This window comes from Drosophila virilis, chromosome 2 (genome assembly GCF_030788295.1).
Source record: "Drosophila virilis strain 15010-1051.87 chromosome 2, Dvir_AGI_RSII-ME, whole genome shotgun sequence".
Classification (NCBI taxonomy): domain Eukaryota; kingdom Metazoa; phylum Arthropoda; class Insecta; order Diptera; family Drosophilidae; genus Drosophila; species Drosophila virilis.
This window is the reverse complement of record NC_091544.1, coordinates 31,533,152-31,545,843: the sequence shown is the minus strand read 5'-3', so window position 1 is coordinate 31,545,843 and position 12,692 is coordinate 31,533,152. Positions and strand designations below refer to the sequence as shown.

General features: G+C 36.4%; 1 protein-coding gene across 13 annotated transcripts in view; it reads right to left on the bottom strand.

Moving 5' to 3' along the window:
- The window catches only part of mtd (TLD domain-containing protein mustard), a 65,670-nt gene that overhangs the window by 47,785 nt on the left and 5,193 nt on the right, over positions 1-12,692 (bottom strand). For 6 of the 13 annotated variants that reach the window (XM_032433503.2, XM_032433505.2, XM_032433507.2 and 3 more), the window contains exons 1-2: positions 6,861-7,117; positions 6,112-6,466 (exon numbers count right to left, since the gene is read on the bottom strand). The exons of 3 other annotated variants lie outside the window; for them this stretch is intronic. The gene's annotated coding sequence lies outside the window, so the exon portion shown is untranslated. Of the gene's footprint in view, positions 1-6,111; positions 6,467-6,860; positions 7,118-12,692 lie in introns of those variants that run through there. 4 more of the 13 variants (XM_015170698.3, XM_002056532.4, XM_015170696.3 and 1 more) reach the window with 1 other exon arrangement.

Genomic DNA, 12,692 nt, shown 5'->3' with positions numbered 1-12,692 from the left:
TTTAACATTATTAATTTGCATGTCTGTTTTTCACACTCAACTGGCAATGCAACAAACAAGTGCCTATAAAAAGCCGAGTCCCAGTTCCAAGATTGAAGACGCCTTGTGTCTGCTCTACAGATAAATGATGCCTGCCAGAGATCAGAGCCAGAGTCTGGCCACGTTGCAAGGCTGATAAACTCGACGGCTAGCAAAATTTTCCATGAAAACTGATTCTATTTATATATATATATATATTTAATTCTAGAAGAAATTGCCCGGCGTTGTCGTGCCATGTTTGCAAAGCACAATAATTGCTGATGTTTTTTATACAAACTGTGACCCAGCTCGGAGGGCGAAGCTTCAACTTAAGATTTGGCCAGTTCTCGATCAAACAAAAACAAACTCTATTTTTATGTTCAACTTACTTTAATGCTGAACAGATAATTTGATTAACAATCGCCAAACGAGTTTTGATTAAGAAAATTCGTCATCGCTAGTGCAAAATCAAATTCATGGAGTCGTCGCTTCGAGTTACACAAATGTATATTGCAGTTGTGAGGCAGCCTGTCTAAACAACGATATAAACAACAATGTTGGAAATTTGATAACTTTCTGTTGTTTCGTGTTGATTATATTAACAATCCGACTACACAGCTGAAAAATCCCTTGGGTTTTGGCCACAAGCATTGCAACTAAATTTATATTTTCCATGGCCAACAATTGATAAGCGTACTTTTTGCTCTGCGGGATATACAAGAATCGGCTATATATATATGCTTATATATATATATATATTTACGGACGCGGCATAGATTTTTGACACAAACACAAAACAGGGGCATTGCGATTGCACTTTCGCTTTTGTAAAACGCATATATGCAGCAAATGTATCTCAAAGATACGCAGCGCAGACGCTTCACTAGCGCGTGGGATGACAGGATGTCAACTAAAACGCAAAAGAAATAAATTGCAATTGAGCATTTCTGATCGACTGGCTATACCCTGTAAAATTTGTAGAGTACATATTCATATATCACACAAATCCATGTCACACTGTTTTTGTGTTCTTTTTTTCATAAAGCATATTACCACACACAATAAGAAAAGCGCTCACACATAGACTAAAAGATACAAATGTATCTGGGGCTAGCGTAAATATCGCGTGCCTAAAATAAAACATATATGTACACACATATGTTGTGTCTGCGATCTTTTTTTGTTTTCATTTTGATTTGAAGCTTTTAAGGATCGATTTGAATGCTCGATTAACAGCTCGAGAACTATGGCTACTTATTACCTGGCCTTTCGTTAGCTTATACCAAGCTTATATAAGCATGAGCGGTTTTTTTTTTTTTGGAATCATTTAAATCTTTTATTGTTGGCGGAGTCATGCACATACCTATTATGTACCTTTACGAATATGCACTTGTGTCTGTTTGTCTCGCCAATCTCTCTTCAAATATTTTTATAATTTTGTATCTACGTAAACAACTGGTAATATTTGCCTGGCTGGCGAAAACCGGTTGCACAAACAATTTGCTAATAAGCAACTTCAGTTCATAAATTTGTCATATGAAATACAAGCCGCCAAATATTCGCACACAAACAATTGCATGCATTCTGAAGGTATTTCCAAATTGCATTCTTCATTCTACAGTCGCGTATAGGTTCGCTCAATGGGTTCAAGTTAAGAACATAAATGACATAACTGCCACAGTTAAAATTAACAAAGCTATTTGCGCTTAAATAACTTGTCGCTTTGAGTCATTGAACTGTGGGCGAACGAGCGTGCCTGTGTGCGTGCAGAAATGCACAAGATACAAATGTATCTACACGTGCTAGCTAATTCAATGCAATTTTCATGGCATATCTTTGAAATAGGAATTAACGCGAGAATAAAGTTGTAATTTACTTTATTGTAGCTGAGTTTTTTTTAGAAATTTTAAAACCTGTCAACTCGATTAAATAGTTAAAAAGTTTCCGACATGTCACTTTAAATAATCTACAAGAATTTAAGCACGCTAGTTCTGGGTTGGGTTAGTAGCGTTGTTAATTAATCAAATCTAAGGTGAGGCCCGGTAGTAAGCACAACCCGTTAGCTATTTATGGTCTTTATAGTAACCAGCCGTATATCACGGGCACAATTACAGTTCAAGGTGTACTGTTCTAATGCAACTTTCTAGTCTTGGAAATTGCAAAGTTAAACATCTCCGAGAAAAAAAAAAATAAAGGAATTTTGTAAAGTTGAGCTTAAGACTGGGTTTTGTCTGATTGTTGCATCAGTACTTTAAATGTGAGCATCAAGTTACATGGATTAAAATCCAATTGTTTTTAAAGGCATGTACATTTATTTACACTTCCGTTATTATTTATACAATATTGAGTTGAGTGTAAATGTTATTAGTATACAAGCAGGCACAAAACTGTGTAACAAATCCGCATTAGAACTAAATTTAAGCTCATGACAGCCAGAAAGCTAATGACGTGTGTGAACAGGAGGGCGTGGGCGGGGGGACAAGCACAAGGAGAGAGAGAGACGGGTGCATTCTGGCTTTTATTGTGTTGTGGTGATAAAGTGACATAATCCGTAACCGTGACACTTGATCCGATTTCGAGCATGAACCTGCGCAGGCCGCAAGAATGTGGGCTTGCTCAGTATTTGTATATGTATCGGTAAATGTATCTGTAACTATACCTCGCATCTATCTTCTGTTAATGTCAATATTCATTTTTGTTACTTGCAAGCGTTCCCATTTTGTAAGTGTTAAAAATACAAAAAATTCAATGCGGAAATGATCGACTTTAGTTTGCAAAAACAAAAAAAAAAAAAAAACAAAAAAACCAGTTCGGCGTTTTGCTACTTTCATAACTATGTATCTATGTATCTACGCATTTGTATCTGTATCTGTGCTGCTTAATCAAACTCAATCAATCGTCAAGTTTGTGTTCCGCAAAACAATCAACAATTTTGCTTACAAGTTGACAACAACAACAACAACAACAAACCGAAAGACGGAACCAAACAAACAAGCAAATTCAATGGTTTGCGACCCCTCCTAGAACGGTTGGCACTTATCTTGCCCACGAATGATTTAATATGCAAATCGGAAACGCTTCCTATAACAGATAATGCTAGATATTCAGCAAAAGTCGGGATGAGATTTGTTTTCATTCGATTTGTTTGCTAAGCAAAAACTGTAGCCAGTTCCTGCCACTAAATATAGAATTTAAATAGCAGCTTAATTTGGCATTTACATCAAGAGGTTAAGGGTGACAAAATATGAATTTGTACATTTGATGTTGAATCGTAATGCGCAGTTCGATTAATGCACAATTTCCTCAGCAAAAATATTTACATATACAATTATATATTTGGAAATAAAAATATATATATTTAGAAATGGGAACAGTCTACAGTACTTGCTATGAAGATTTTTACATTCTACAGCAAATGTGCAGTGAATAAATATTAAGGAAAATATCTCGATCGATTTTCTAACAACAACAAAAATTGGAACTGGAGAGCTCTCACTTTACAAATAGATGGAGAACCAAAGGTATCAGTATATCAGGATTTAGTTAGTTTCTTAGGTCTATAATAGAAGTGGGCTTATTTAATCATCGACATTGTCAGTAAATCACACACAAACACACACACACACACACACACACACACAAATAACAACAACGAGCCGCGTTTTAAAGTGCTCTTTGTGCAGATACAAAATCCGTCAGATACTTGGGACCTGAAGAGCATATGAAGTGCCTTTGTGAACGGCGATTGATTTTTGGCATATGTATGAGCTCGTGTATTTATTTGTGTAATTATGACATTTTTTTCACGCCGCTTTAAACAAACAAACAGCACACAAAATGACAATAAGCCTCTTTGTCTGAGACAAGCGCACAGAATTAAAAAAACTCATAAATAAATTAAACAAAATATATATATAAAAGATATCATACTATAAAGTGAACAGTGTGCGTGGCGTGCGGTCTCTGTCCTGCGACAAGCCTTTTTTCACTACGTCTGTACTGAAATTTATATATATATATATATGTATTGTAAGCTTTTGGTCTGGTTAACAGACAAAAGTTGCAGCTACTTACAACAAAAACAGACAGTAAGACAGGCGATAACGATGCGATTCCATTTCACATTGGAAGTTGGTTGCTTCCTCATGTGAGCACGCTTTACATGAAGCATGTAAAATAATTTAAGCGCTTCGAGCTGCCCCACGCAGCGCTTGTCACTCAAAATCAATAAAAAGATACAAAAGTATCTACGCGATGCAACGCATCTTTTATTTTTGCATTTCCGCGTTGGATTTCGTAATTATTAACGCATTTCATTTAAATTTACAGTAATTGATTTGCATAGCCGGCCACGCCTACAACGATATGCGTGAATTTATTATAAAATATTTTGCAACACCATATTTCCGCCTGACCTTTCTGGCCTGGTCCGTATTTGGACCCAGTTGGCATTTAATTTATCTAGCCAAAATTAATTTTTTTTTTTGTTTTTTATCTGTAGGATTGGTAGACTTTGGAGTCCGGGCGATAAAAATATTAACAATCAGCGAATGGAAATTGTGTCAAAGTGTTCGATTGAATGCAAAATATAAATAAAAAAGCAACTTTATGGTGATTAAACAAATTTATGAAAAACAAATGTCTTATCAGTTATGCGAGTTACCATATAAATTAGTAAAGTTATATTAAAATCCCATTTATTATAATATGCAAATAATTTATTCTCTTATATAGGCCCATAAGCCGTCTTAAGCATTTGATCGATTGGGTGCACAACAATATTTGTAGAATATTCATTCCATCTCCGGCTCTTTGCACAGATATTAACCTAACGGCGCTTACAGTTTACAGATTGCGATCTCTTTCACTCTCGATCTCGCTGTTAGTGCTAAGAGACCAATGTGAAGAGGCGCTAAGAAAATAACAGAGACAGAGCGTCTGTCGCCAGACAGTCTACAAAATTGCAAAACGTAAGCAGGTTATGACGAACTGGCATAAATTGTAGGGAGACAACGAATAACCGTTAGAAATAAAATTGCATTTTTTGGTTAACCCACTGAAGCATAACAGATTTTTTTTAACATACTCTCATTCCGCAACATTATGAAAATTGCTTCTTTATATGCAAGTGCCACTGCGCAAAGTAACTATAATGTGCGTGTGTCTGTTAGTTCATTACTTTGAAATACCGTTGCCATTTGTTTCTCTACGAAAATGGCAGCGCAGGGCTTTAGACAAATGTGGAAATGAAGCCCTGAGGGTCGAGAGAAGACAGTGAAGCTTGCGTGCTGAAATTGTTGTTGTTGTTGCTTGGGTTGTTTTGTTTTATTGTGCTGATGACCTTAAATTAGGCGTAGGTCTTCATTTTTTTTTTTGCCGCATACGGCGCCGTTGGCCACGTTCGGGTTTTCAACCGTAGTTTTTTGTTTTTTTTTTGCGTTTTAGTCAGCTGTTTTGTGCTGCGCTCTGGCCTCAAGTTGTAATAAATAACAAAGAAGACAAAAAACTTACATACTCATAAGAAATAACAACGAAAACATATAACCACGCTCCAAATGCCTTGACCCGCAGGCAAGAGCCGAGAATAATGGCAATCATTTTGTTGGTTAGTTTGGATTAGCACAACGCCTAATGTGAATATGTATGTATGAAAGTGAATGTAATGCAGTAGACGCCAAAAATGAGAGGACAATAACAATTCCAGCTATAGAGTTTTGCTTCGCATATGCCTTTGTATGTGTGTTAGACAGAGAGAGAGAGAGAGAGAGAGAGAGAGTGGGAGAGAGAGACTCAAAGGGCAATGAACAAATGGAAAACCGTTGAATGGCGCACAAGGAAATCGAAAATGAACAGAATTTTAGACAAGCCGCGGAAAGAGAGCGCAACCGAAACTGAAAAATAGAGTAAGAGAGAGAGAGAGGCAGAGACACCGTTGAGCCAGCTGCCGCCTTTTGGCGAACGTTTCTTTGCCCATTTTTATGCACAGATTATGCAAAGCATAATTAATTTTTGCTTCCTATATTTTTCTTACATCACTACTAAAGTACTTGTTGCACTGTGCACATACACACACACACACACACACACACACACCTGGCTTTTAGCTCGATCGCTTTGCTGGTTCGCCTTGTGTGACGGCTGCCTTGTGAGCTCGGGCTGGCTCTTACTGCGCTGTTTAGATTCCTTGTGGTATGCTTCCTTTGCTTTTTTCTTTTGTTGATTCTTTTTTCAGGTAAATTCGTTTTGATGATTTTAGTCACATTTCTAACTGGTATTCATTTCGCTTTTTGTCCACTCGCATTAAAACATTAAAAACCGATTATAATATATGCACAAGCACGCACGCGTCTAATATATGTATTTCAAATTTATTTTAGTTTTGTGCTAATGCTTTTCTTTTCTTTGCTTTTCTTTGGCACAACGCGAAAGAGGGGTAAAGTTGAGCACTCTGTAATTTAATTGAATTTTAATTTCAAAATTGGTTTTAAATCAATACACACACACACACACACATAAACCCATTTTTATGATAAAAGATAATGCTGCTTATTTTCTCGTATCTAATGACACGAAAGACAAGTGCAACTCCAAAATGGTGGCAAACGAAATTTATTTTCCAACAGCGATTGTTTTCAATCAAACGAAACACTAACCACAAAATGAGCACAGACAATATCAGACAATTGCAATAACAATATTAACGCTGTCGGTACAACAAATTAAAAAGCACACTCTCTTTGGCACACACTCAGACAAGCAGCTAATTTAACAATTTAATAAAACATGGGAATGTGTAATGGGTATTTATATTTTTTTGTTTTGTATTGTTTTAAACAATTTACAATATTTGACGCGGTGGCTGCACATTCAAGCCCGTATTTGCATTTATTTCTGTATTTTTTTTTTTTTTTTTTTGTTTAGCACGTAGCCGTTTTACGGTATTGTGTTGTGTTTCTTCTTTTATTTTTAATAAGTTCGCGCGCGCGCGTTTTTCGCTTGGACGGGCTTTGCAAAATAAGAGTTTGCTGACACTTTTCTGTTTCGTTTTGGCGCGCTTCGGAGCGACTTGCTTGTGTTCGTTGCAAATGAAAAACTTAAACTGATCGAAAATTTCTACCGTGAAGCGAACGTGCATGTGTCTCAGAAAGCAGCGACAACACTCAGGAAAACACAAACAACACAAAAATTAACCGAACACCAACGAATACGAATACGATCTTTGGTTGACGCTGCCGATGACGTCGACGTCGACGTCGACGACGATGTCGCTGCTGCCGTTTCTGTCACTGCCGACGCTCTTGTGTAAATTATGCTATTTATTGTCGCTGCACAGTGGAACGTGAGTATAAATAAAATTATAATAACTGCATACAGGCTGCGTCTATATGTACTGAATATGGGTGTGCCCACTGTGTGTAGTCTCTTTGTTTGTCGGGCAGCACTGACTGACTTCGCTGCTATTTTGAGCTCATTCTTCCACTCTCTCGCTCTCTTTCACTCTCTCGCTGTGTTTGGAGCTCTGGCTCTCTGGGCGCGTCGCCATGTGCTTCAATAAACATAAACTTGTTTTTGTTGGCAGGTTTAAGCGCAGCTTACAGATTGTTTATACATTTTTCAGCTGTTTACTTTTTATTATTCATATTTATTTTACGTATCCCAGCTAACTGTCGTTCTGCTCATTTTCTAAAACAATTTACTCATTAAGTTAAAACATAATTTTAATCTATGCAGTATATTCTGGATACGCATAACATATCAACATGATGCTGCAACAAATGTTGCCGAGACATGTTGCTGGCATTCAGCGATATTGCTGACGTTTTTTAGCGGGCTTGTAGATGGTTTTTTATTGTTTACTGGAAATCGCCTTCCAATGCACATGTGCATCGAAACTTGTTTAAGTCGGGAGTGCGTTGCGAATAGACAAATAATTAATACAATTTGCTGCTGTATATACCTATTTACAATGTGTGGTTATTTTTGTTTTTCTATCTTAATTTGGAGGCTACTCGGTGCAACGCGGCGACTTTGTAATTTCATTTAAATTACTCATACGCATTGAGAGCCAGCCAATATGTGTTGCTTACTGTTTTAACTCGGCGCTAAACGAAGCGAAAATATTTCCGGCCTTAACAACAAATATAGGTCATTGGTGGGGTGAAAGTGTGAATGCCACCCCCTTTCAAGGTGTGTGCCCCGCTAAAATAAAACCTAGAAAATTTCCCCCAAGGCTACGCGAATATGCATAAATCTATACACTTATGTTGATGATACTATAATACTACTTCACCTTTTGTGCTGCGTGAGAATTTCCTCTAATTTCTACAGTTAAATATCATGACTTGACTCGACTTGCAAATTATGCAATTTATTATAATTATCTCTTTTTCTTCCTCTCGCTCCTCAACTTGCTGAAGGGGCAACTCAAAACGGCAAACGTGCAACATCATCTTGCACCTTGTTGCCGCTCGTCTTGCAGTCTCGACTTGCTTTGAGCCTCGAAACCTTCAAAGGTATTACACAATTGATTGAGCCACATTGCATTGTGACTGTAAAATGTGTAAATACTTTTACATATATGAATTTCAAAGTATGTTTCTTATATGTATGACTGTTAAACAACTAACTGTCGCTTAATTGGTTCACGGTTCGAACCTCTTCTCGCCTTTAGGTTCCCTATTTTAAATATTATTCGATTCAGTTCGTCTTTCCCTAAGATTTCTGATTACCGATTGGAGCTGCCCTTCATTACTAAATAAAATGTAATATTCTAGATTCAAACCGGTTTTGGCGTGTGTGGGTGGACGTGTGTGTGTGTTAGTGTATGCATGCATATATGCACGCATTTATGCATGCATATGCATATATGCGAGACAACCCTCAAATTAACAAAGATCTTTTTTAAATGAGTTTTTAGGCCAATGGTAAAAAGACTCGTTCAAACGTTTTCCGCGATTTTTCCACCCAGGCGAGTGGAATCTGCCGAGACCCCGTCTCAGCGTGCACCTGCATCACATAAGCTATGTTATGTGAAAATTTGAGTTTTATTTAAAGAGATAAGCTCTTAAGATACGAGCATATTTACTTCCTTTACGACAGTACCATAATTGTTGTTGATTTAAATGCTAATTAGCGACGAGTCATAAAAAAACTCTAGAATTTAAAATCCCAAACAAGTCGGATATCTAATTGGTTTTATTGCTATGATTGGTCAGAATAAATACAGACTGCAATTATCTTCTAAATGCTTCAAAATCTATATGTTTAAAATAAACGCGGTTCCTTGACATAAACACACATACACACACACACACACACACACGTATTACACAAATAAATCTTTAAATATATCTAAAATCTTATACTTGCGGGCTTTTGAGTTTTTTGTGATTTTGTCTATTTGTATTTGTAATATTTGTGTACCAAGTGTGCGCATGTGCTCGTTTCTTTCATATTTGTATTTATTTATAAGTATATTTTTTTGTTCTCAAATTGCAATTTCAGCAATTGCCAACAACTTGTTAACAAATTCAATAAATATAAGCTAAATAAAATGAATTTAGCAAAATAAGAATATAACTCATTGCAAATGTTTAAGAAGGCCACTTGACAGAGTATTCCTTGAAACTAACTCAAAACATATTCATTAAAATGATAAAATACATTTTGGCCAGGCAGCTGTTGAAATTCCCAGATCCTGATTGAAGGCAACTTTGGGCAGGGACAGCTTCAGCCTTTAGTTAAACTGCTTAAAATGCAAAGCTGAAAACTTCATTTTTTTTTTTTCTTGTTTTTGTACTATTTTGTCAGTCATATAACGGAAGGGGCACACGAATCTTTTCAGCAAAGTTTCGACAACTTTTTTTATTTTATTTTTGCTGCAAACTAAAAATAGCAAAGCGACAAAAACAACGACAACAACAACGACAACTTCGGCGTTGATTGCAAGTTGTTTGGTTTTGCTTTTATGCTGGCAACGAGAAGACGTCGACATCGACGTCGACGCTGGTGTGGTCCAATAATGAAAAGAAAAACCGGCTTGACAGGAAAACACAATTTTCGTTTGAATAAGGAAAAAATGCATAACATTTTTGCAGCTCGGCAGCGCTGTTGACGCCGGCGTCGCAGCCCGCAGCACTGTCTGCCCGTGCAAAACATTTGTATTGTCAAATACCCTGGCATTTGGCCGGCAGGGTAATATGATTGGACTGCTCATATGCTTATTTGTAGTAAACGATCTTTACCACATTTTATGCATTTTTTACACATTTATGTCAATTTAACACTATTTCTAGCAAAAGTGTCAAAAGACACCTTTCCATTTTTAACTTGACATTAGTTTCTAATTTCTAATATTTTCTAAATTTACTTTTTGATAATTCATTAATTGATTGTTGAGTCAACTTAGTGGTAGCATAAAAAATGGACAAAAAAAATAGAACAAGAGGTTCTAGTAGGGAGCTCCCGACTTGGGGATACCCTGAACCCTCTTCTTTCAACATCAAATGCATATATATTCTATTTTGGAAGCTATATGTCAAGTTTGATGACTTTAACTCTTTTTATTTACCAAAATTGCCCAAAAAACAGGATATCGATATGGATTTTTATCGATTGCTTGGGAACGGAGTAAGTTATCGATTATCGGAAACAAACTCGATCTGCGCAGGCATCTACATCTAAATTTCAAGTTTCTAGCTCTTATAAGTTCTGAGATCCTTGCGTTCATACGGACGGACAGACAGACGGACATGGCTAGATCGACTCGGCTATTGATGCTGATCATGAATATATATACTTTATGGGGTCGGAGATGCTTTCTTCTGCCTGTTATATACATTTGGATTTCGCACAAATACAATATGCACTTATACCCATTTTTAATGGGTTCAGGGAATAAAAAGTTTTAATTTTAAAAACATTTTCTTCTCCTGCAAACACAAAAGTTTTGGTAGAAATAGTGTTAAGTGCATATTTTGTTTGCCAATTTTTCTAGGGTATTCGAGAGCCTGCCTACAGCAAACAGCTTTCGTTTGGATTGTTTGGATTTTCAGCTGTTTTACTGTTCGGTCTTATCCCTAGGCATTTTGACTGGTTTGGACCCCGTTGTGTACCCTATTTGGTCAGCTGACAAATAGACAGTCGCTGCCCGAAAATAAGCGATATATGGGTATTTTCCATTTCCACTAACCCACTTTAAGGGTGTTGCGTATTTCCTTATGACAAATAATTATGCACATAAATTGCATTACGTTAAAGATACTTTTAAATTGATTAGCTGTGCGAGTGTCAAATTATTGACACTTGTGGGTCAAAAACAATTATCATGAGATATTTGAAATATTGGCGAATTTTCAACTCAAATATGTATTTGGCGCTAATCAACAGTAAAAGTGATAAATGATAAATTTATATATTGATTGATACAGACAATTTGTTCTTTAATTAAAAACTGCGTTCTGCTTACATATTTAACAGGCTGTGAACTATTTTCTTTGCTAGCACAACTGAAAGGAATAATATTGAGGTCAATGTCAGTTAAACAATAATTCTTGCTGTTGTTGATATTGAAAAGGCAAGCGCCAACTTTTTATTTATTTAGTTAACATAATATTTTATTTATGTGCCAAGTGCTAGACAGTTGGCAACATCAATTATAAGTCGTTTTTCGCCAAACATGCAATCGAATTATTATTATTAATTATAATGGCCCATCATCGTATCACAAGACTTAAAAGATATATGAGCACAGTTGAACTCAAGCCATGTTACAACTCATAGAAAGCCACTCAATTATAATGCCGCCCATTGTTTGTAGAATCAGTTTTTGGCCACATACTTTTACTATCTGATACAAAAAGAAAAAAACTGCTTAGTTGATGAATTGAAATTTCGATAGTAGCTATGAGTTATTTGAACGGATTCTACCCGAGGAATGTCTATTAAACTTCTCCATCTGGCCGCATTTCTTAAGGTACCTCGAGCTGGAAAAGAGAGAAGCGAGTAGTAAAATCGACTATAAAATGCTTCCTAGCTGCTCTTAAACATATTTTCCACAAATATGCAAACTTATACGACCTCATTTTGGGCTACAGGGTATCATATCGAACAATATTTGTAGCTACGCAGAAGTTATTTGTTGACTTATTTGTTGACATTAGGCCAGCTGAGCTGGCTGGAAATTTTTATGATATTTTACTATGAATTTGGAAAATTTTCGATCAAGTTATTTGCCTACTATGCATATTCTAGATTTTTGTTATTGTTTTCGCGTCGACTCTTATCGTCGGCCTATTTGAATATCTGGGTAAATACGATTCAGAGTAAATATCAGGTGGAACTGATAAGAATGCGCTGAATATATAATTAATTAAGATAAGGCCAGAAATTAAAAGCACTAAGAAATATTTCTAGAATATTTGTGCTGTATTATTCAATCCGAAGAGTATAAATTGCAACGCACGATTGTGACCTCAGCAATCAATAGCTGAGGTCAGCTGTCAATAGTTCATTGCATCAATACGACCACGCCTTGTGTCAAATCTAATTGAGCTGTTCAATGGCCCATATATAGAGAGAGAGAGCGAGAGAGAGAGAGAGAGAGAGAGAGAGAGAGAGACAGTCCCCCGTGTGGTTGTCATTTGTTTGTCATATCCTTGTTAACATGTCGCCTG